General features: G+C 42.1%; 2 pseudogenes; both read right to left on the reverse strand.

Annotated features, from left to right (window-relative positions):
* Nucleotides 1-15,245: 15,245 nt before the first annotated feature.
* Nucleotides 15,246-15,859, reverse strand: LOC140508586 (proline-rich protein 3 pseudogene; annotated as a pseudogene).
* Nucleotides 15,860-19,290: 3,431 nt separating this feature from the next.
* LOC140507480 (sphingolipid delta(4)-desaturase DES1 pseudogene) lies at nt 19,291-22,230 on the reverse strand (annotated as a pseudogene).
* Between the last annotated feature and the right edge of the window lie 1,279 nt (nt 22,231-23,509).

A 23,509-nucleotide genomic window follows, 5' to 3' on the forward strand; every position in this document is an offset into this window, starting at 1 on the left:
AGAACGACCAAGCCTTTTGCAGGCTGGTCATCCACCTTTGGTATCCACCTGTCACCCAACTCTCACCTGTGACTCCAAGGAGCTGTAGTATGTAAAGTATATGGAAGATGGGATAAACCCGACTGAGAGTAACTGCAAGGCCTCAAACCCATCAGTGAGTTAGGGGGATGTCTGCCTCAAGTACGTGAAGGCTTCTCCTGGTGGAATGGGCGGATGAGAACAATTTGTTCCAACAGCCATGATGGTGGCTGAAGCTTGGTCAGACCTCAAAGATGCTAAGGTCACCCAGTGCATCTGTGGCCATGGCCAGTCATCATCACTTTTGTCTTGCCACTGGACTTTGTGACTCAGGAATACAGTTAGGCTGAGGACTTTGTATGATGACTGTCTCATTGTGAACCAGTCAAGACGTCATCCTTGATGTCATCCGTCCTTTCAGAAAATGAAGGATGAACCAGAGCAGCATCTATTTATCAGTTTGCATAACAATAACAGTATTTACATAGTCCTCTAAGGTTTACTGAGCACTTTACAACTGTTGTTTGATTGGATCTTCACCACAACCTGGAAGATAGGTGCAAATACTGTCCCCATTTTACAGATGAGGAAACTGGGTTAGATGGAGGTTAAGTGACTTACCCAGGAAGTTTAGATGCTACATCTACCAGGAGGTGATAAACTTCTACAAAGCAGAAATTGTTTCATTTTGATTTTGTGTTCTTAGATCCTAGCACAGTACACTGCATATTGTTGAGTACTTAATAAATAAATACTTGCTGATAGAGGATAGGGGATAGTATAGGGGATTTCAGGGCAGCTAGGTGGTGCTTCCTGCAGTCAGGAAGACCTGAGTTCAAATTTAACTTCAGACACTTATTAGCTGTGTGTCCCTGGACAAGTCGCTTAACCCTCTTTGTCTCAATTTCTCCATCTATAAAAAGGATGATAATGTTTATAGTACCAGCTTCATAGAGCAGCTGTGAGCTTAAATGAAAAAGAATTGTGTGAGCTGGACAATAGTGAAATAACAGCAGCTCCACTTTTATAGTACTTTTAAGTTTCCAAAGTATTTTATAGATGTAATCTCATTTGAAAGTAACAGGTTTTCAATTGGTTCACTTTAAGGGGAGGTCCCAAAGGGCAGGCTTCAAGTAATATACCCATGGGACAGAAGGGCTGCCTTGTGCTGGGGCCATCACCAACACCTCCAAACCATGGTAGCCCACCAACATATAAAAGACAACATGGGTTGGTGGAAAGGGCAGGGTGATTTAAAGTCAGACGACCTGGTTTCAAATTCAGACCTTTCTCCTTGCTCCCTCTGTGGGCCTGAACTCTGCTGGGCTATAAAATGAGAGAGTTGGATCCAATGACTTTTAAGGTAAGAGCTTTTAGTGCTAGGTCTCTGATGCCATGAATCCCCTTATCATGGAATCAGCAGGCAAGGAATGTCGCCATTTGTCTGCATATGATGGTTTCTGGGATAAGGTAGGATGAAAGTGTCCAGTCTGGTCTTTACTTCATGCTCCAGGTTAGGGTACCTTGTAAATCTTAGAGGTCATGGTTGCCTAGGAACATCAAGAAGGCAGAGGTTTCTAGCCTCTCAGGACGCAGCTAGGGAGACAGCAGTTAACTTAGGAAACCAGATGCTTCTAGGCTTGCAAAAAAAAAAATTTCAGATATAGGAGGTTCCAGATAAAGGGTCATATAAGAAAGAAAGGTTGCCAGGTAGAAGAAGTGGGCATGACTAGGCAGTAAACAAGCTCTACTGAATAGGGAGCAGGGTAAAGTACACAAAAACTCAAGAATTACAGGGAATGGTTGAGAACTCACAATCTTGTCTAAATCCCCTTTATGTTACAGATGAGGAAACTGAGGCCCACAGAGATGAAGTCAAATGTTCAAAGTCACAGAGCCAGGAGTCAATTCCAGTCCACTGAATCCAAATCCAGCTTTCTTTCCACTATCCCACCCTATCTTTCAGAGTAGCCTCTGCTGTGGACAAATAGACAGAAGGCCTACAGTCTGGAGCTTGGAGGGAGCCAGGATGGCATCAGAGACCAAGACCTAGGAAATAGGATTGTGAGTCTGCTAGTTTACAGGAGTCCTAGGGATCATCTCCACCCAGTGCCTTGTTTCACACATGAGAAAATGGAAGTAAAGGGACTTCCCAGGGTTCCATGCTCATATAGAGTATCAGAGCCAGAGATGAGACCCAAGTCTTCTGGGTCCAGAAAGTAGGGGCTTTTCCTCCCACTGTGGCAGGACGCCTCACTGAGGACCAGGGAAAGGAAGGAGGAAGGCAGAGGAGTGGCCCTTCCCTGGCAAGGAAGGGGATCAGCAGGGATCCGGAAGTCAGCCTCCCAGTCAGGTTCTTGAAAGGCAGCCAGAGAAAGTTCTCAGGGCTGACTCCTACATGCTTAGCCTGCCACTGGCACCCCCAGCCTGACACCAGGGGCAGAGTCCAAAAGAGGCCCTGAGGAGTGACTAGTGGGACCCCTGGATGTGAACAGGGTTCCACTTTCTTACCTTCATCTCCTGCTTCCACTTTCTTTGGCTGGGAAGCAGCATGTCATCCCTGGAGGGGACCCAGAGATAAAGAAATTGAATATTTTAGGGCTTGTAAGAGACCTTAAAGAGCATCTGGTCTAAGCTCTACCACCAATTCATTGTGTGAACCTGGACATATCACATCTTCCTCAGTTTTGTGATCTTTAAAATGGGGACAATTATACCCATACCCTCCACTTTAGAGATGTTGTGAGGATTAAAAATGTTCATCTATGGAAAGTATTTCCCAAATAAGTGTCATCTGTCATTAGGGATAGGCCTGAGTTTAAGTCTTTTTTCTGATACATAATTTGATCCTGGAATAGTCATTTGACCTCCTGGGCTTCAGTTTTTTTTATCTATAAGATGGCTTTGATTTTACTCATCATTCTCAAGAGGACTGATGACTTTGTGGTGTGATGTCCTGACTTGTGTGTGAACTGTATTTAAGGGAGACAGAGTGGCACAGAATCATCTCTCACAGTCATCAAAGTCCAGTGACAAGATGAGTCAGGATGACTTTCGATGGGCTGGGATTGCAGGGGACAACCCTGGCATCTTTGATGTCTGGCCAAGCTCTGAGCGCTCCACAGTGCTGGCGTCAGCCACCTTCGTGGCCACTGGAACAAATCGTTCTCATCTGCCTGTTCCACTGGGGAAGTCTTCACATGCTTAGGCACCCCCCTAACTCACCGACAGATTTGAGGCCTGTCAGTTACTCTCTATCTAGTTTAACCCATCTGCAGAGACGATTTTACCGAGGTGTGTCTGCTGAGCATGGTACAGCTTCTTAGAGCTTCAGGTAAGAGCTGCAGGTGAGAGCTGAGTGGATCATGTGGACATCAAAGGTGGATGAGCAGCCTTGAAAGGGTCTCAGCAGCCCTCAAAACATAGGTGCTGGTCCTCCTGTATATCCCATAGAGCCCTACAAAATCCTAGGGTAGGACTAGAGGGTCTCTGAGGTTTCTTCAAGTTCTGGTACTAGGCCCCGATGAGTTCTTAGCTTCCTTCCAGGTGCAACTCAAGTATCATCTCCTTTAAGAAATCTCCTCCATTTTCTCCATTTGTTAGAAATACAGCTATTTGACATTTATTTTCTATGATTAAAGATTCCCTGATCAAGCTACCTTACATATGCATTTTATATTTATTTACTTATCTGTGTACATGTTTAGGGTCACCATCACCATCAACCCCCTTGCCCCCCAAATAGAATGTGAACTGTTTAATTTTTGTCTTTTTATCTCCAATCTAATGTCTGGCGCACATTTAATGAGTGCAAGTAGTTGGTGTAGTTGATAGAGCTCCAGGTCTGAAGGCAGGAAGATTCAACCTCCTGAGTTGAAATCTGACCTCAGACACTCACTAGCAATGTGGTCCCAGGCAAGTCACTTCACCCTGTTTGCCTCAGTTTCCTCATCTGTCAAATGAGCTGGAGAAGGAAACAGCAAACCATTCCAGTATCTCTGCCAAGAAAACCCCCCAATGAAGTCATGGAGAGCCAGAAAGGACTGAAATAATGGAGCAACAATAAGTGCTTGTTGAATTGAATTGACATTGGGGAAGTCATGTCATATGTCTGGGCCTCAGTTTCCTTATCCATAAAATGAAGAGGTTATGAACAAGGTGCCCTCTAAGGTCTAGAGCTTGGGAACTTCAGGGATTTCTGGTGCTGGGTCTGCCTTTCTCTCCCTGGGTGGCCTTAGACAAGTTACTGCTGGGCCTCAGTTTCCATACCTGTAAAATGAGGGAATTGGAGTAGGAAAATCTCTACAGTCCTTTCCAGCTCCAAGACACTGTGGGTTTCTTAGCTTTGGTGAAAGACCATTGAGAAAAGAATGAGAAAAAAAAAATCAGGCCTAGAAGGATGAAATTTTAGGCCCACTGAGATAATTGTAGGTTTACACAAGCCACGGACAATACAAGAGCATTCCCAGGAGCCTTGTAGTTTCCTTTGTAAAATAATGTCCCTTTGCAAGCCTACAGGTTAGATTTCCTACCAAGGCAAGCCGGGCCTGAACCAGAGCAGGAAACAAAGCTGCTGGAACAGGAATTATGTTTTATAAGCCCCTAAAAATATAATAGTGACAACAACATCCAGAAAAACATACACAGGCCAAAGCGATCCCAATGGGAGGCAAGAGAAAACAGAATGGTTTGTTATTATTTTGTTCAAGTTAATGCATTTGACCAAAAAAAGCAAATTGTTACCAGTCTGGTGTTTGCAGTTTTCTGGCAGATCATTTTGTGTGCACTCACACACACACACACACACACACACACACATACACACACACACATTAATTTTCCTCCCAAAATTTAAAAATTATCTTTCTAATAACTACATGTATACATGCATACACACATACACATGTATATGCATTATATGTCAAAGTTAATTTTTTTTCTTTTAATAAGTTTATTGATGCCTTTGGTCTTTACTGCACAGTCGTTTCTGGATATATGCCCCATCTTGAATTTAACAAAGAAAAACAATTAAGCAAAAATAACTCATACAGTTACCCTGTATAGTAATGTAGCCAACATTCCATCTGAGGAGTTGCTTCTCCCTGCTGCTATCTCTCTACCTCCAGCCCCAGGTCAATATCGAAAGGGAGAGGTAAACTTCATTATCTATTGCCCAGGACCGTCGTCACTGTTTTTTTTTCTAATTACTGAGTACTGGTTTTCTTTTAGAAATCTGCATTTTTATCATGATAACCTTTAGTTCTTCCAGTTTCACTGTGCATCAGTTTATATAAACTTTTCCAAGTTTCTTTGAAATCCTTGTACATATTTTTAATTTGTGCACAATAATATTCCACACCATTCACATCCCTTCTCTAACACATACCGACTTTTAGATCTTGGGCAAATCACTTAACCAGTTAATAGTCTAGGCCAGAAGTTCTCAAACATTTTTTCTAATCTCAGGATCCCTTTACAAATTTAAATATTGAGGACCCCAAGAGCTTTTGTCTACGTGAACTATGTCTATTTATATTACCCATTAGAAAGATACCACATTAGAAATTAAAGCTGGCAAAATTTTTAAATATTCACTAATTAAAAATAAAAATAATAAACTCATTACAGGTTAACATAAATAGCATTTTTAATGAAAATGAAAATATTTCCCAAAGCAAAAAAAATTTGTAAAAAGAGTGGCACTGTTTTATACATTTTTGCAAATCTCTTTGATGTCTAATTTAATAGAAACCAGCTGGGTTCTCCTATCTGCTTCTGTATTCAATCTATTGTGATAGGATGTGTTGGTTGAAGTATGTGAAGAAACTGACCTGGCACAGATAGGTAGTGGAAAATAGAGGAGTATTATTTTAATAAGGAAAATAATGTCTTAGTATTATTATGAAAAATAGTCTCCATCCCCAAAGGTTTCTGGGACCTACCCAGGTACTAGGACCATACTTTGAGAACTCCTGCTTTAGGCACCTCTCTAAGGGTGTAAGTTTCAGAGAAAGTGAAGACCTGCATTGGTGGAGGGAGCTTACCATCCCAGAACTCCTTATACCAGTTAAATCACAAATCCAGTCCTATCTATGCTGTTCTTATACATCTGTATAATATTTATATTCACCTATGAGTAACATTTTGTTGTTGTTTAATCAATTAGTTGTATCTGACTCCTCATGACCCCACTTGGGGATTTCTTGGCAGAGATATTGGAGTGATCTACCATTTCCTTTTCTAGCTCATTTTACAGATGAGGAATCTGAGGCAAACAGGGTTAAGTGACTTGCCCAGGGTCACACAGATAGTGTTTTAGCTTTGTGCCATCTGCAAGCTTAATGAACACACCATTTATGCCTTTATCCAAAGTCATTGGGTGTAATGTGAAACAGCACAGAGCCAGAGATCTTTAAGGTATTTCCTATCAATTTCACAAATACATCCTAATCTCATCCTGCTCCCTTTCCTAACAACATATCCATTATAATAAAACACTTGAAAAGAAATAGAAAAAAATTCAGAAAAGCCAGTCAATACCTCAACTATATCTGACAGTACAGGTAACATTTCTCACCCTTCGTCCTCCACCTTTGCATTGAAGGGAGGGTGGTAATTTTTCTCAACTCTTCTCTGGAGTCAAGCTTGGTCATCATGATGATACCAGATGCAGTTTAGTTTTATTTTTTCTTTCCACTTCCATACATGTGTGTATCTGTATGTCACACACATATACAAATACATATGTATATATACATACATGTATAATAGGTTATATATAGATACATATTCCTGGTTTTGCTGACTTCACTTTGAATCAGTTCATCTAAGTCTTCCAGAATCTCTCTAAACTCCTCATAGTAATCATTTCTTACGGCACAACAATATTCCATTGAATTAATGTATACAATTTATTTAGCCATTCCCCAATGAATGGAACTCTACTTTGTTTCCTGCTCTTCGATGCCACAATAAGAGTATTTTAAATTGATACTCTAGTGTAATGATTTACGTCTTTTGGTCTTTGAACTCCTAGGGGGATATACTTTGTAGAAGCATCTCTGGGTTAAAGGTCATGGAAGATTTTCCAGTAGGGGAATGACATGATTAGAAGATAGTTGTTGTCTCAAGAAGATAGTTGTTATAGCAGTTTGGAGAATGGGTTGAAGAAAGGGAAAGGAAATTATTTAGCCTGAAAAAGACAAAGCTTGGGTGAGGGGGAGGGAATGTGTAGAACGTGATAGTGGCTTGATTCAAGTATTTGAAGGGCTGTCCCCTGAAAGAGAAGTTACATTTATTCCTCTTAGTTCCAGAAGGCAGTGTCAGGAGTGATGTTTGTCCTTCATTCTCAAAGATCAATGACATCAGGAGGGTGATGTCTTGACTTGCAAGTGAATTGGATTTAGGTGAGGCAGGGCTGTACAAAGTCTTCAGTCTCACTCTCTCTTTCACAGTCATCTGAGTTCAGTGGCAAGCCATAGGTCAGGATGGCTGAAGATGACCTCAGATGAAGTACGAGACCTTGGTCTTTTTAAGCTAAGGTCTTTCCCAGGTAGGTAAGAAATGAGGCAAAAGATGGCCTAGTTTGTCTACTCAAAAAAAAAAATAATAATCAAACTAGGAAGGGGAAGATCCTCAGGTTTTCTGACCAGAACAGAAACAATGGCTATTTACACTCACTCTGAGCCATCAAAACCTAGTGAGGCTTGGGCTGGGACCTATTATGGGCCAATTGGTGAGAGCCAGAGTGATTTGGGTTTAAGGCATGGTCAAATAACTCCATTCTAATCCCAGTGGGTTTTGATCAAAGCCTGGTTTTCTGAAGCTGTATTTCAAGAAATCAAAAATGAAAATACATAGGGCAAAATAGTTAATTGTCACAGTTTTTGTAAATTGATCGCATAAATAAATAGGGAAGAGGAAAAAAATCTAGCCCCCAAACCTCAAGATATTCTACAAGGTTTCAGGGATCAAAATGTATATTCCTTTGGGTAGAGCACCTGCAGGTAAGGGTATGATGCCCCACGTGGGAGGGAGGGAGGGACACATTATATTTGTTCCTCTTGGCCCCACAAGGCAATATCAGGAGTAATGTATAGAAGCTGCAAAGGGTCAGATTTAGACTGATGTCAGGAAACCCTGCTTAACAATAGCCCAAAAATGAAATGGGCTGTCTTCTCTCTCACTGGGATCTGGTTTGGACTAGATGGCTTTTGATTCCCATCCAACTCAAAGGTTCTGTAATTAAGATTCTGAGACCCATTAGACAGAGGGCTACTTGGATGATGGCCATTGGAGTAGAGACAAAAAAACAGGTGTGACAGATTCCATTGACAACTAACTGAGTCTGGGGGATGAGGGAAGAAAGTCTGATATTCTGTGTTAGTACCCTCCCCCTCTGCACTGCAACTCTGACATTCTGTGTTCTAATGCCCCTGTCGGTTCTGACAATCTATATACTGAGGTCCCTTCCAGCTCTATATTCTACGGTCCTTTTGATGTTCTAAGGAACTCTGATGTTCTATATTCTAAATACAGAATTCTGTATTTCTCGCATTCTGTGTTCTAAGATTCCCTTCCACTCTGAGATTCAGCCTGGAATATTCTGTGTTCTTTTACTAAGTCTTAGTGCCTACCACCTAAGACTTTAATATTCCACATATATTCTACATTATAAGGTCCTTTTCAGTTCCAGGCCCCTTTGAATCTATCAGTCTTCTTTGTTTCTGGTGCTTGGTCTCTTACATGCCTTTCTCATTCTCCTTTCATTCTCCCAGGAAACACAAACATGGGAAGGAGAGGAGGAAAGAAGATATAATTGTAGAATCTATTTACATTCCCATGTTACAATGAGATAATTCTTAGAACCTGAGTAAAGTAAACAGAATGCTTACTGTGTTATTAAGTTTACAGAATGTTCAGACCATAATCTGGAGCCCATGCATCTGGAATTCACAAAATTTCCCAATTCACACATTGCTAACTCTGCAGGAATGTGGGTTTGGGTCCTTTGCTGTATTACCCATAGGCCACAGATATGAATGGAAAGCTGGCATGGGTTCGTGATGTGCATAAGTGGGCAAATTACTAGTAAGAGATGTGGATAGAAGGCCTGTGTACAGAAATAATGTGGGAGAGCGGGGAGATGCGGGGGAGGGGAGACAAGAGTGAGGATCGTTTTAGTGGTGGATGTAATGTTGGTGACAGTGAGATAGATGGAGGCTCATACTGTTGGTCATGGTGAGGGTAATGAAGATAATAAAAATAGTGTCTGGGATGACCAATTTTTGTGATTTCACTGCCATAGTGAAAGCTTGAGAAGAAAACTCCCTCCACTGATGTAGGTCTGCAGATGCTTTGTAATTTATAGACCTTGAGGACTGTTGGGGCACTGGGAGGTGTAGTGATCTGCCCAGAGATGTTAGTGGCATTGAAAGTATTAATAAAGTTGTTGATAATGGTAAGGTAAAGTAACAAGCTTTTATTAGGCCCTTCAATGTGCTAAGCACTGGGGATACAAATGGTAGTAAAAAGAAAGAGAATCCCTATCCACAAGGAGCTTACAATCTAATGAGGGAAGAACCATATAAAAGGAGGAGGTACTGGGAGTGGTGAAGTCCATGGTGATAGAGGCACAGCTCTGAAACGAATGAAGTAGGTCTTGTCTGGTCCTGTTCCCAGAATGGAAGCTCCAAAAAGTACTCACCAGTGGGAAAAGGGGGCTGTTATGTTGAAGGGATGTTGTAGTGGGAGAAAATCCCAAATGCTGAGGGCAGTTCTAGGGTGGTAATTAATACTGACAGCAGTGACAGAGGTGGTGGTGTCAACGATGGGGATAAGTAATGGTAGTGATGGTGATAATGATGATAGTAACAGGGATGGGCATGTGATATTGATGGCCGTAATCTTGTTAGTGGTAATGATAATGATGACTGTGATGCAGATGATAGGGATGGAGTCAGGGATGGTGATGGTGGTATAATAATGTTAGTGGTGAGCATGATAGCAGTGATGGTAATGTGGGCAGTATGGCAGGATGATGGTGATGGTAATGATGAGATTAGAATATTCGTTTCCTGAAAGTAGAGATTATTGCATTCTTTGCAGTTCTATTCTCCAGTTTCCAGCAGCAAAGTGCCTTGCACATTGTAGGCACTTAATTAATGTTTGCTTAAAGAAGATAGCAGCCATAAAGGCAGTATAATGTAAACAAAAAAAAAATAGGCTTTGGGATCTGACCCTTTATTATCAGTGTGATAGTGGCAAAATTACTCCACATGTCTGAGTTTCAATTTCTTCATCTGTTAAATAGGAATAATAATACCTATATTACCTCTTTCTCAAGGAGGTTGTGAGGAAAATGTCACGTGAGGGGGAAAATGTCAGGTCTGTGTGAACTGAAATGGAGGTGGCCATGGTGATGGTGGTATCCTACATAGCTAATAACACATTCATGTCTTTCACAATTGGCTTCTGTGGTGAGTAATAAACACCAAAATAGAAATTCTGAAAAATCAAGGAAGAGATTAGCAAGACAAAAGCAAAAAGCTTACTGAGTTGATGAATGGAATTTGCAGCTTTTAGAAACTAATTAAATTAACAGCTAATATGATTTTAAAAGAGAGGAGAAAAGCAAATCGCCAATATCAAAAATGAAAGCTGCAAACTGAGAGCAAATAAGGAAAAAAATAAAGGAAATTATTAGAAAATATTTTGTCAATTATATTCCAAAAAAACTGAAAAATCAAGTGGATTAATACTGATATAAAATGTAAAACACAGAACTATGAACAGAACAAGAAAAAGACAATTTAAATAACCCATCCTCATAAAAAGTAATTGAATAAGTCATTGATGAACTCCTCAAAAGGAAAAAAAACAAAACAAAACCAAACCCTAGGTCCAAGTGGATTAATATATGAAGCATTATATGAAACATTACATGAAACAAAGTATAAAACGTTGTGTGATTGTATGAAACATTCAAGGGTCAATTAAACCAAATATTACTTAAATTTTTTGCAAAAATAAGAAGAGATCCTACCAAGTTCCTTCCTTGATATAAATATAACCTTAGTATTTAAAATGAGGAGAGGCAAAGCAGAGAAAGAATACTACAAACTAATATTCCTAATAAAAATCAACTCAAAGTTATTGAATAAATATTAGAAAAGAAGCTACAGCTGTGCATGGTAGCACATACCTATAACTACTACTTCTGGTAAGTCTGAGACTGGTGGATCACTTGAGCTCAAGAGTTCTGAACTATAGTAGAGCTAAAGTTGATTGGGTGTCTGTACTAATTCTGGCATCAATATAGTGAATTCTTTGGAGCAGCGGGCCAGGTCAGAAATGGAGCAGGTCAAAGTTGCCATACTGATCAGTAGTGGGATCTTTTTGTCAGTGATGGAATATTATTGTACCGTAAGAAATATATTTTTAATTTTTTCATTCATCAAACTTTTTTTTTTGCAGAGTCACACAACTAAAATGTGTAATGAGCCAGCCTTGAACATAGGTCTTCAGGGCTCTGAGACCAGTTATCTACCAAGACACTATGGTTGCTTTTATACTATGAGCAAAACCCAGAAAGAAGAGATGGAAAAGGAAATTAAATGTGAAATAATTACAGAATGCATAAGATATTTGGGAGTCCACCTATCAAGATACACACAGGAACAATATGATTACAACTACAAAACAGTTTTTACAAAAAATAAAGACAGACCTAAATAATTGTAGAGATATTAATTTCTCATGATTTGGCTGTGTCAATATAATAAAAAAAGACAACATTAGCTAAATTAATTCATTCAGTGCCATATCAAACTATCAAAGGGTTACTTTATACAATTAGACAAAATAATATCAAAATTTGTTTGCAGGGAAAAAAGGTCAAGAATTTGTTGTTGTTCTGTTGTTTCCAACAATTCATGACCCCATTTGGGGTTTTCTTGGCAAAGATACTGGAGTGTTTTACCATTTCTTACTCTATCTCATTTTACAATGGCAAATAGGGTTTTTTTTGTTTGTTTGTTTGTTTTTACAGAGGGAAACAGGGTAAAGCCCAGGGTCACACAGCTAGTAAGTTTCTGAGGCTGCATTTGAACTCAGGAAGATGAGTCTTTCTGATTCAAGCTCAGTACTCTATCTATTTTGCCACATAGCTGCCCATAAGGTCAAGAATATCAAATTCCAAATGGTTCAGAACAAGATAAATGCAAGTTCATATAACTTCACGGTTCCACCTCACGATCATCTGATTCATAAAAATGACAAAAACGGGAAATGATCATTGTTCAAAGGGCTATGGGAAGACAGGAATACTAATGCTCTATTGGTAGAATTGTAAATTGGTTCATCCATTTTGGAAAGCAACTTGGAGCTATCTCCAAAAAGTCTCTAAACTGTGCATACCCTTTCACTCAATAATATCACTACTAGGCATATTCCTCAAAGAGATTAAAACAGAAGAAAACAACACATGGCATGGTGGAGAGGTAGTAAAGAGCTGGAAACTTTGGGGGGGAGGTGTCCAGCAATTAGGTAATGGCTGAACAAATTATGATATAGGAATATAATGGAATATTATATGAAAAATATTTTTAATTTTTTCATTTATCAAACTTTTTTTTCCTGCATCCCACTTCAACTATCTCCCCATTGTAGGGAGGGGGCAAGGAAATACAAAACCCTTGTAGGAAATAAGCTTTGTCAAGCAAAACAAATTTCCACGTTGGTCAAAACCAAAAACATGTATCTTGTGCTTCATATTCTCCAATACCTCTCCACCATGCCACCATGGTCAGGAGATGGGTAGACTTCCTCATTGTCAGTCCTCTGGAATCATGTCTGATCATTGCATTGATCTGAATTCCTAAATCTTTTGGAATTATTTGTTTTTGCAATGTGGATACTATAGGATATATTGTTCTCTCAGTTCTGCTTACTTCACTCCACTTCAGTCCATACAAGTCTTCCTAAGTATCTCTGAAACCATCCCCTTCATTATTTCTTTATTTTTTTTAGTTCATATCAAGAATTTATTAAGTGACTGCTATGTGCAAGGCATTGTACCTGGCAACAGGGACACACTGGGACAAAAATAAGTCTCTGCCCTTGAGTTTACATTCTATTACAGGGGAACAGGAAAAATACAACAATATAAATATAGAATATAAAGTATATACAAAGGAATTGGGATGGAATCCAACAACTGGGGAGATCAGGAAAAGAAGGTTTAGGTGTTTCATATGAGCTGAGCCTTGAACAGTTAGGGATTCCAAGAGGTAAAGGTGAGAAGGATAAGCATTCCAGGCATGGGGATAAGGTACAGAAGCAGGAAATGTAAAGTCCAGAAAATAGGCAAATTGGGGATGAAACCTAAGAGGACATAAAAAGTCATGGGAAATATGCCTGAAGAAAAAAAGGCTGGAGCCAGAGGTTTAAGTGTGGGATGGAGGAGTTTGTATTTTAGCTAATTCTAGAATACACTATGATCCTCTTACACAAAAACTACAGGAGTATCAGGATGAAATAAAATGTTTCCTCTGAGTTTATTACTTAAAAAAAAAAAGCTAAAACAAAGACGCTTCAACCCATCATGGCTCCAGTCCCTCCCTTTCTCCATATTCCCTAATCTTTCTCCTTTTTTCCTCCTTTCTCTTTTTTTTTTTTTTTGTGATACTCATAAAACTTAATCTGTTTTCACAGAAAACCTACACTGAGGTAAAGGTAAGGAGAAGGGTAGAAGGCAGTATTATCATCTAAGGTCCATCCAATGAGAAAGGGGAATTCCATGGCCCAGACATCTATACTGGGTGGAGGTTCACAGAATCCAACTGATAGGAGGTAGGGAAAAGGGAGGTAGGGAAGCAAAAGGTGGACATAAGAGACCACTCAGTATTTCACACTCAGAATGACTTGGGTAGAAGGGAAGATCAGGTGAACCACAGGGTATCTTGCTATAGGGCATTTCTCAGCTCTCCTATTGCTGAAGGTGAGGAAGGGGTTGGAGGGCACCACTAAGATAAAAATGGAATCAAGATGGTGTCCTTTTCCAAACTATCCGGGGCTCACAAGAACTACAAGTAATACCTGAAGGGGGCAAAATGTGGGTGAACAATACCAATAAGGTTTCCATTACAACTTATCAGGGGAAAGTCACTCACTGGGAAAGAAAAGTAAAGACATACAGCTGTTGTTGTGTTTGTCCTTCATTGCCAAAGAAGACCATGCCATCGGAGAAATGATGATATGACTTGCACTTGACTTTGTTTTGAGTGAGGGAGGGCTGTGCAGGCCACCAGCCTCACTTCTCCTCTAGGGCCATCTGAATCCAGTGACCAGATATTCATTAGGATGACTGGAGATGACCGAGGATGCAATGGGAGACCTTGGCCCCTTTAGGACAAAGTCTATTCAGGAACTCACTTAGGGTGAGGTAATGTCCATTCAGTGAATAGGCCTCTTTAAGCAGTAGCCAGGGGATGGCCCCTTTAATAAGGCATAGAGAAAAAAAAAAAGAGGACATCAGGCTGCTGTTGCAGCAACAGTTGCTGTTGACAATCACTCTTAAGCCAGGAGGGTCCAGAAGAGAGCCCTTAGGCAGGGGCCTAGTGTCCTCCAATGTATGAGCTTCAGAGTACAGTAGGTTTAAGGTTTTGAGAAAGGAAAAGGAAGGGAAGGAAAAGGAAGGAAAAGGAAAGGAAGGGAAGGGAAGGGAAGGGAAGGGAAGGGAAGGGAAGGGAAGGGAAGGGAAGGGAAGGGAAGGGAAGGGAAAGAAAACAGCATTGAAATTACAATCCCCCCAACTCCCACCTCTAACAGAGAAAAAGTTAGATGATGCAGATCAATCAACTCCCCAGACCACTACTGATACAGAATGCTGCATACACTGTGAGATGTGGTCTGTTTGATAGTTTGTGTAAGTGATTTTTTTTGTTATGAGACAGGTTTGGGGGAAGGTGTTACTGGGAAGTGACAGTGGTGTAAAAACCAAAAGTATCAATAAAACATTAGTTAAAAAAACACTCCTCCTCTGACACTCCTCCCCCTCCCCCCCCATCCTCCCAGAGCCAGGTAGGGGAGGGAGAGGATCAGGCTCAGGCTCCTTCCTTGACCAGAGGGGTTGGGTGGAAGACCTCAGAGAAGTCAACAAAGAACAGGGTAAGGGGCTTCCAGGATAGAAAAGGTCCACCAGAGCCCGACTGGTGGAAGGCACAGTTTTACAGAGGAAGTCCGTTCACCCCTGGGTAGTAGAAGGCACAAAGATCCTCATAGCAACGGTGGTCCTTTGAGAAATGTCTGCAGACAGGGTAGTTGGATTTATCTGTTTTATCACCTTCCTGGATTCCATCCTTGGATTGAAGGGCATTCTTACACCATGAGATGTTCTTAGACGAATGGTGACTACTACCCCCTCCAAGATTTCTTTATCCATTGGAAGGACCATTCCTGGCATTGTCCCCATAGCTTGTTCCCCACCTAGGTTCTGGATCCTCATAGGCCCAATGGCTATGTAGATATGGTCAAGGCCTAGGTCCTGGGGCCCCTCTCATTGGGCATCCTCCCCAGAAAGGACGTGGGAAGCTCAGGAGTGGTGGAATTACTGATCCCCTTAAGCCCTGAGGGTCTCTGTGGAAGCCTGCATCAGGGCCACCAAACTTCCCATGGGCTAAGGGGGAAGGTCCAGGAGGCTAGGTGGACCAGTAGGGCTCCCCATCTCCTCATTCCCACTCTCTTTGGGGTCCAGTGGCCTCTACTTCCCCCTCTAGGGCATTGCAGCCAGCATAATAGCAGCAATCAGAGTTGGGGCCAGTGGTAGTAGGGACCAGTATATGGAGGGCCCCTTCTTCCTTTCTTAGAGCACAATAGTATTCCATCACATTCCTATATCATGATCTGCTCCATTAAAAATAAAGGCATGGATTCAGAGAAATCTGGGAATATTTCTATGAACTGATGCAAGTTACAAAACCAGAAGAGAAATTATATACCACAACATTATAAAGAAAAGCAATTTTGAAATAAATAAGAGCTCTGATCAACATATTGACTAATGGTGACTCCAAAGCTGTTAATGAAACAAAATTCCCCTAGACATGCAGAATGAGACATACTCTTGGGAACTGCGTCCAATGTAGGGATTTCTTTTGCCTCACAATGCTTGTTTGTTACAAAGGAAGGTTAAAAAAAAATTGTGGGAGGGGTTAAGGGTTAGGGGATAAGGTAATGTAGAGAGAGACAGAGACAGAGACCGAGGAGAAGAAGAAGAAGGTGGGGGGGGGGGGAGAGGGAGGGAGAGGGAGAGGGGGGGAGAGGGAGAGAGGGAGGGAGAGAGGGAGGGAGAGAGGGAGGGAGTGTGTGTGTGTATGGAGGGGAGAGAGACAGGGAGAGGGAGAGGGGGGGAGAGGGGGAGAGGGAGGGAGAGAGAGGGAATGTGTGTGTATATGGAGGGGAGAGAGAGAGGGAGAGGGAGAGGGGGGGAGAGGGGGAGAGGGAGGGAGAGAGAGGGAATGTGTGTGTGTATGGAGGGGAGAGAGAGAGGGGGGGGAGAGGGGGGAGAGGGGGAGGGAGTGTGTGTGTGTATGGAGGGGAGAGAGGGGGGGAGAGGGGGAGGGAGTGTGTGTGTGTATGGAGGGGAGAGAGAGAGGGAGAGGGAGGGAGTGTGTGTGTGTATGGAGGGGAGAGAGAGAGGGAGGGGGGAGGGGGGGGAGGGGGAGGGAGTGTGTGTGTGTATGGAGGGGAGAGAGAGGGGGGGGAGAGGGGGGAGAGGGGGAGGGAGTGTGTGTGTGTATGGAGGGGAGAGAGAGAGGGAGAAGGAGAGGGAGAGGGGGGGAGAGGGAGAGAGGAGTGAGTGTGTGTGTGTATGGAGGGGAGAGAGAGGGAGAGGGAGGGGGGGAGGAGAGAGGGAGGGAGAGAGGAGGGAGGGAGTGTGTGTGTGTATGGAGGGGAGAGAGAGGGGGGGAGAGGGGGGGAGAGGGGGAGGGAGTGTGTGTGTATGGAGGGGAGAGAGGGGGGGAGAGGGGAGGGAGTGTGTGTGTGTATGGAGGGGAGAGAGAGAGGGAGAGGGAGGGAGTGTGTGTGTGTATGGAGGGGAGAGAGAGAGGGAGGGGGAGGGGGGGAGAGGGGGAGGGAGTGTGTGTGTGTATGGAGGGGAGAGAGAGAGGGAGAGGGAGGGAGTGTGTGTGTGTATGGAGGGGAGAGAGAGAGGGAGAAGGAGAGGGAGAGGGGGGGAGAGGGAGAGAGGGAGGGAGAGAGGGAGGGAGTGTGTGGTGTATGGAGGGGAGAGAGAGGGGGGGAGAGGGGGGGAGAGGGGGGGAAAGAGAAAGGGGGAGGGGGAAGGAGATGGAGAGGGAGAGGGAGGAAAAGAGAGAGGAGAGGGAGGGAGAGAGAGGGAGTGTGTGTGTGTGTGATAGAGAGAGAGAGAGAGAGAGAGAGAGAGAAGGAGGGTGGGAGAGATAGTCATTGAAGCATATTTTAAATCCATGAACAAGAACAGAAGGAAGTTTAGAGGAAGGTAAGGACCATTATGGCAACTTTGAAATGAGTGATGAATTTATTATAGCCTTAAAAACAAATTATCTTTAATAGAGATTTGGTTTGCACAGACCATGAAGCTTATTTGTTCTTTGAATATTGAAATGCTAATGGTGTTTTCAAGATGAGAATGAATATGTGACATAATTATATAGTTATTTTGATCTTGACATATGTGTTTATATATTGTATATGAGTGCACGCGCGCACACACACACACACACACACACACACACACACACACACACACACACACACACACACACACACACACACTGGTTCAGAATTACTGTACACAGTTAGACAGACCCAAAGATAGTCAGATAGATAGCTAGACAGAACTAAGCTCAGTCTCTCTGAGGAGAGAATAAAGGATTTGTCCCCAGGGCTTTCAGCTGTAATGACCCAGATGGAAAGCTGCTGGATCCTGGTCCCTGAGAAATACAACAGGGGCTTGCCATTTTTCAGAAACAAGGAAGTGAGTGACAAGAAGGTGGGGGGAGGGAGTGGGCCAGTGGGCAGGGATGGCTGAAAGACGAAATTATAATAAGGAGGACAGATGGTTTACTCAAAGGCTGATATTCACAAGAAAGCAATCAGCCTGCTTCCAGGCATGTCTGGGTGGGACAAAAGGAAGGAACTTGTAGAAAGTTACCCTGGGATCTCTGGACTTAGACTTTTCCTAGAGCTGGTAAGCACCTTGGAACAGAGAATGTCGAAGCTGGGAGGGCCTTTAGAAAATAGAATGTTAGAACTGGGAGGGCCCTTAGAACACAGAACGTCAGAACTGGGAGGGCCCTTAGAACACAGGAGGTCAGAGCTGGGAGGGCCCTTAGAACACAGGATGTCAGAGCTGGGAGGGACAGTCAGAGCTGAATGGGGACTTAGAATAATAGGTCTCAGCTAAAAGAAAAAAGACTTTACAGCATTATGTTATCCCTGGGAAAGAAATGAGAGAACAGATTATTTGTGCTGGCAAGTCCTTTAAAGTATAGAACGTGAGAACTAGAGGAGACCCTGGCAATGGGTACATCAATCTCATTATCAGTGTGAACATTCCTGGAAAATATACTGCCAAGGTAATGGAACTTATCCATGGCATTAAAAATGGCCGATATTGCATATGCTACCAGACTGGATGTGCTGACTAGCTTCGTTTGACTATTTTATTTTCTCCTTTCTTTCGTATTGTGTTCCAAGGGATAGTTGCCTAGGATAAGGAGTTGCCTAGGATGAGGGAGGCAAATATTTGGAAGTGAAAGCAACGCACGAAACAAGAGACATCAACAACAAAAAGAGATTTTTTAAAAGAAAAACGAGGACTTATTCTATCCTCATGTTCCCCTTCCCATCACTCCTCCCCTGCCCCCAGTTTTACATAGGCAGGCACTGAGGCTCAGAATAGGAAAATAGGAGGTTCCCTGGCACCAAACTGCTCAGTAGCCCTCTACTCTCAGTGCCTCTCCTTGTCAGTCCAGATGGAGGGCTTACATTGTTTTTTGAAGGGGAAAAGGAGGAAAATCAGGAATCCAGAATGATATGGAAAGGGAAAAGGGGGCGATTTGTCTGCCAAAGGCTAGCAGGGAGGGAAGGTTAGTTAGATTTACAGTTGTGAAAAATAAAATGAAATAAAATCAGGGTGAGCAAATCAACAAAAATACATTTTTATTGCAATGCCCTTTTCTTCAGTCCTCTAGGAAAGGCTCCAAAAGCCAAAGGAAGTACTTGCCACTAGTACAGCACATTCGTGCTGGTAAAATTCCTAGAAGAAAAAATCCAAGAAATGGAGAGTAATGAAACCCAGAATTGTACCTAGTGTAGGACCATTGGGGTTTTGTCCCAGCGTGCAGACATCGCCAGGGGATTCTTCCTCTCCAAAGGCCAAGCTTTCTTTTTGGTGATCTGGAGACTGTTCTCCCACAGTTTCCCACTGTAATAAAACTTGTGGCATCACATGGTTGGCAAGATGGCAATTGTTTTCTTCAGACCTCTCCAACCCCCAAACCTCTGAGAAAGAAAATATGTGCCAGTTAAGGAGCAATTAAAGCTGAATACACAAGATAATCAGGCAGAAATGCTGCAGAAGTTTTTTTTTTTTTTTTATCATTAAATAACAGAGTTTAGATATTCAGAACTTCAACTTCCTGCCCCTAACTCTCTCTGTTTGTTAGATACAGTGAGTCCAACTCACCCTGTCTACTTGCGCTTCAGCACTGGGGTCTGAGCATCCTTGCTCAGTTTTTTTTCCCAGCAGCACCTCAGCCTAAATCACCTTGTGCTTTATAAGAAGTAGCAGGCACTGATTCTGTCTAACCACCTCGAAGAAAAGGGAATGAAGTAGAGGAGGTTGGAGGTGAATGGCAAGATCAGGATAAAGCCAGTCAGAGAGGGAAAGAGTTTCCATGCCTAAGGGAGAGGGGACTTGGAACCTACCTTAGGCCAGTTCTCAAATGCCCCTGAAAAGACACTAGATGGGCCCCAAACCTTCCTGACGGGAAGATAATCATAACATCCAGTCTTGGAGTATGTGTAGCAGTGGAAAGCAGTGAGAGCCAAAGAAAGAGGAGTAGTAGAACCAGAGACATGAAATAGGGAGCACAAAAAGTCAAAGGAGAAATCCTGAGCAAAAACCAGTGAAAAAGACAGAAAAAAGAATGAGTAAATCTTAAAGAGAAGACAGAATATTGTGAAAAGTATTATATCTCACAGTAAAATGAACCAAAACTTCCCTATCAAAAATAGAATTCTGCCAACTCCTCAGAGATTTAAAAGAGAAATAGAAATTTTAAGTGGATGCCCAGGTGCTGAATAAGTCAAAGCAACTGGGCTTTGAGAGAAAGGGAGGCAAAAAACAAAAACAAAAAAACAAAAAAAACATTCCATTGGGTCACGTCTCCAACCTGTTCTTCTGCCTTGGAGGAAGGGGAATAAGGCTACTTTTTTCCTGTTTAAAGCCTAGAGAGGACTCCACCCTGAAGCCAAACTCCTATGAACCTCGGAAATAAATTTAAGCTCTTTCCTCAATGATTAACAAACTTCCCCATACTCTCCCCATCCCAGTAAGTAAGGTCCACTGCTATTTCCTGAGTCAGACAATCTGTCTCTTCCTCACTCCTACCCCGCCCCCCATGCCTGGAATGCTCTCCCTCCTCATTTTTACCTCCCAATTTCCCTGGCTTTCTTCAAGTCCTGGATAAAAATCTTATCTTCTAACAAAACCTTTTTCCAATACTTATTTCTAGTACCTTCCCTTTGTTGATCATTTACTATTTATCACGTATATTGCTTGTTTGAACATCATTATTTGCATATTGTCTTCTCATTAGACTATCAGCACCTTGAGAACAGGAACTGTCTTTTACCTTTCTTTTGTTTCACTAGTACTTAGCATGGTGCCTGGTAGGTTGTTAAATGTTTATTCATTGATCAATTTACAGAGATAAATCAAGGATTATAAGTCACTCAGAAAAATATGACACATCCAAAGACCTGAATTTCACACTGTATTAAATAATAGAAGAATATTGACTAGAACTTTGAAATACACACAACACTAACTGACTGAATCCAGAGATTGCTGCCAGAGAAAAACCCTACACTTGAAATGACAAGGAATGTAGTGATTATTTCACAGTTTCATTAGCAAATACCAAATTTTGCAAACAATCTGGAGAAAAATACTTGCTATGTGAAACAATATCGGTATGAATAATCTGTGATTATTCTTCAGTCAGAAGAAATCAGTAATGTAATAATGTCATTCTCAACAAGGATAGAAGCAGTAGAAGAATATTATAAAGGCAATTAAGGAGAGAGATATTAGGATGGGGTGGGGGTGCGGAGTAGAAGGAAAGAGCCTTGTCTAAAAGGGGAAAAGGGAGAATATCGATATAGGATATTCAGAGGTGGTAGGGGTGGTGGTGGTGGTGGTGGTGATTGTGATGGGGATAAGCATATATCTTTTATAACTAAATCTGCAAACACATAGGCAAGAGATTTGATTTCAAAAGAATAATAAATCAAAATGTCAAGACTCAATTGAGTGAACAGATTGATAACTTCCAAAAAAGAAATTGGCTTGTAGCTGATACACATTGATCAAAAAGCATAAATGATCGTCTGAAGAACGTTGTTGTTGAGTATGTGTTATGAACCCATTTGGGGTTTTCTTGGCAAGCATATTGGAGTAGTTTGCCATTTCCTTCTTGGGCTCATTTTGCAGATGAGGAAACTGAAGCACAAGGGTTGCTCTATCCACCGTGTCACCCAGCTACCCCTTCCACCTCTAGTATCTTGAAGGAATGTGAAAGATGGAAAGGAAGATTTGCAAATATTCCAAACCATGTGTTCCATAGAGCCTTGTGGTTGCTAATGCAAGGTTATCCAAGATCTCTTGAACAGCTAAAGTCATTGAATGACTAATGTAGCTTCCAAAGGCATAAGTCCAGAATGTAACCCATTTCCAGGTCAAAAAAAAAGATTTGACTAATTTGACTAATCAAATGCAACCAACTGTGCAAGGACCAACAAAATTGCAATCTATATCAAGTTGTAATCTGGTTTCATCAAAGATTTTAATTTTGAATACTTGGCCAGGATCTCTTGGTGGTGGGGTGCGTGTGGCTGGTCCATGAGGACCCACTTGAAGTCTTGCCACATGCAGTCCCTCATGGTGGCTTGGGTCTGTCTAGTACATCCTGGAGTCTCGGGTTGACTCACTGGCACTGAGGCCAGACCATGGGAGGAGCATATACAACCCTTCTCATTGGATTTCTGATGATTTTTCTGTCTACTGTGAGTTAAAGGTTTTTGCTGAGAAGGTGTGGGGCCTCTGGGTGGTCTACCTCTTGTTCAGGCAGCCAACTGCCCTCTACTCATAGTCATTGGGAATAAAATATAATTGTTATAAAGATGGGCCTTTGTCTTAGGGAGAATCTTTGGCTCATTAAAGGTCCTACACAATTTCCTAAATACAACCCAGCCCTCACTCCTCTCTTTTCCTCCCCTTGTTAAATTGTAGATTCAGCTCATTGCCCATTTGCAAGACTTGCTTAAGATATGTGTACTGATTAGCTAACTAATGCTATGAGTTCTCCACTCTATTGTATATCATAATCTAGGCAAAGGTCATTTTTTATCCACTTGTTTTTTCCTATGTGGATAGTTAGGGCAAATTCTTTGAAGTGATTAGATAGTTTCACTTAGAAGGACTGTGTGGTGATCTGGAACTTGATGGTCCAAGAGGAAGGTAGGCTGCCACAATCCCCTACTAAAAACTTCATGGTGGGCTCACAGAATCAAACAGGAGAAAAGTAGTAGAACAGGAGGGTACCCCTAAGAGCAACCCTGATAAGTAGCAGTGAGGAGGACTGGGAGAGCAGAAGCTTTGGTTCAGGGCAGAAGGGGAGGGAACTGTTTTGGAAGAGTGGCAGTACCACATAAAGATGGCAGTTACAGGAGGATTACAGGTGCCAGTGGGGAATAGCACAGGTATACAGTGCCATTCAGGGCTTAAACTATATAGAGTTTTTAGCCAAATTTTTGACCTGGCATTCACAAGAGATTGCCTTGTCACTAGTGAGTTAAGGCAGTGGGGTGATTTGGATTGTGGAAATGGGTATATTCTCTGAATTGCTTACTAAAGAATGGGGAATGAGGGATAGGGAGTCGGGAACCTTAACTCTGCTGTGCTGCAGCATAAAAGTGGCTGAGACTGGGAAGACATTAGATCTCTGGATCCTAGGTCCTAGGTAGATTAAGCCTTAGCATAGATGAATTCTATAGGCTAGATCCAAACAAGTCACACCAGGGATCAGCAGCTTGATATAAACATGAAAATAGGAACAGAAATGGAGCCATGCAGTCGATGGTGTTGGGTTCTGGGGCCATGAGATACGTTGAGTCAGCTGGGGTTTGCTGAGTTTATCCAAGGGGGCAGAGCTAAGACTAG

This window comes from Notamacropus eugenii, chromosome 5 (assembly GCF_028372415.1).
Source record: "Notamacropus eugenii isolate mMacEug1 chromosome 5, mMacEug1.pri_v2, whole genome shotgun sequence".
NCBI classification, from domain to species: Eukaryota; Metazoa; Chordata; class Mammalia; order Diprotodontia; family Macropodidae; genus Notamacropus; species Notamacropus eugenii.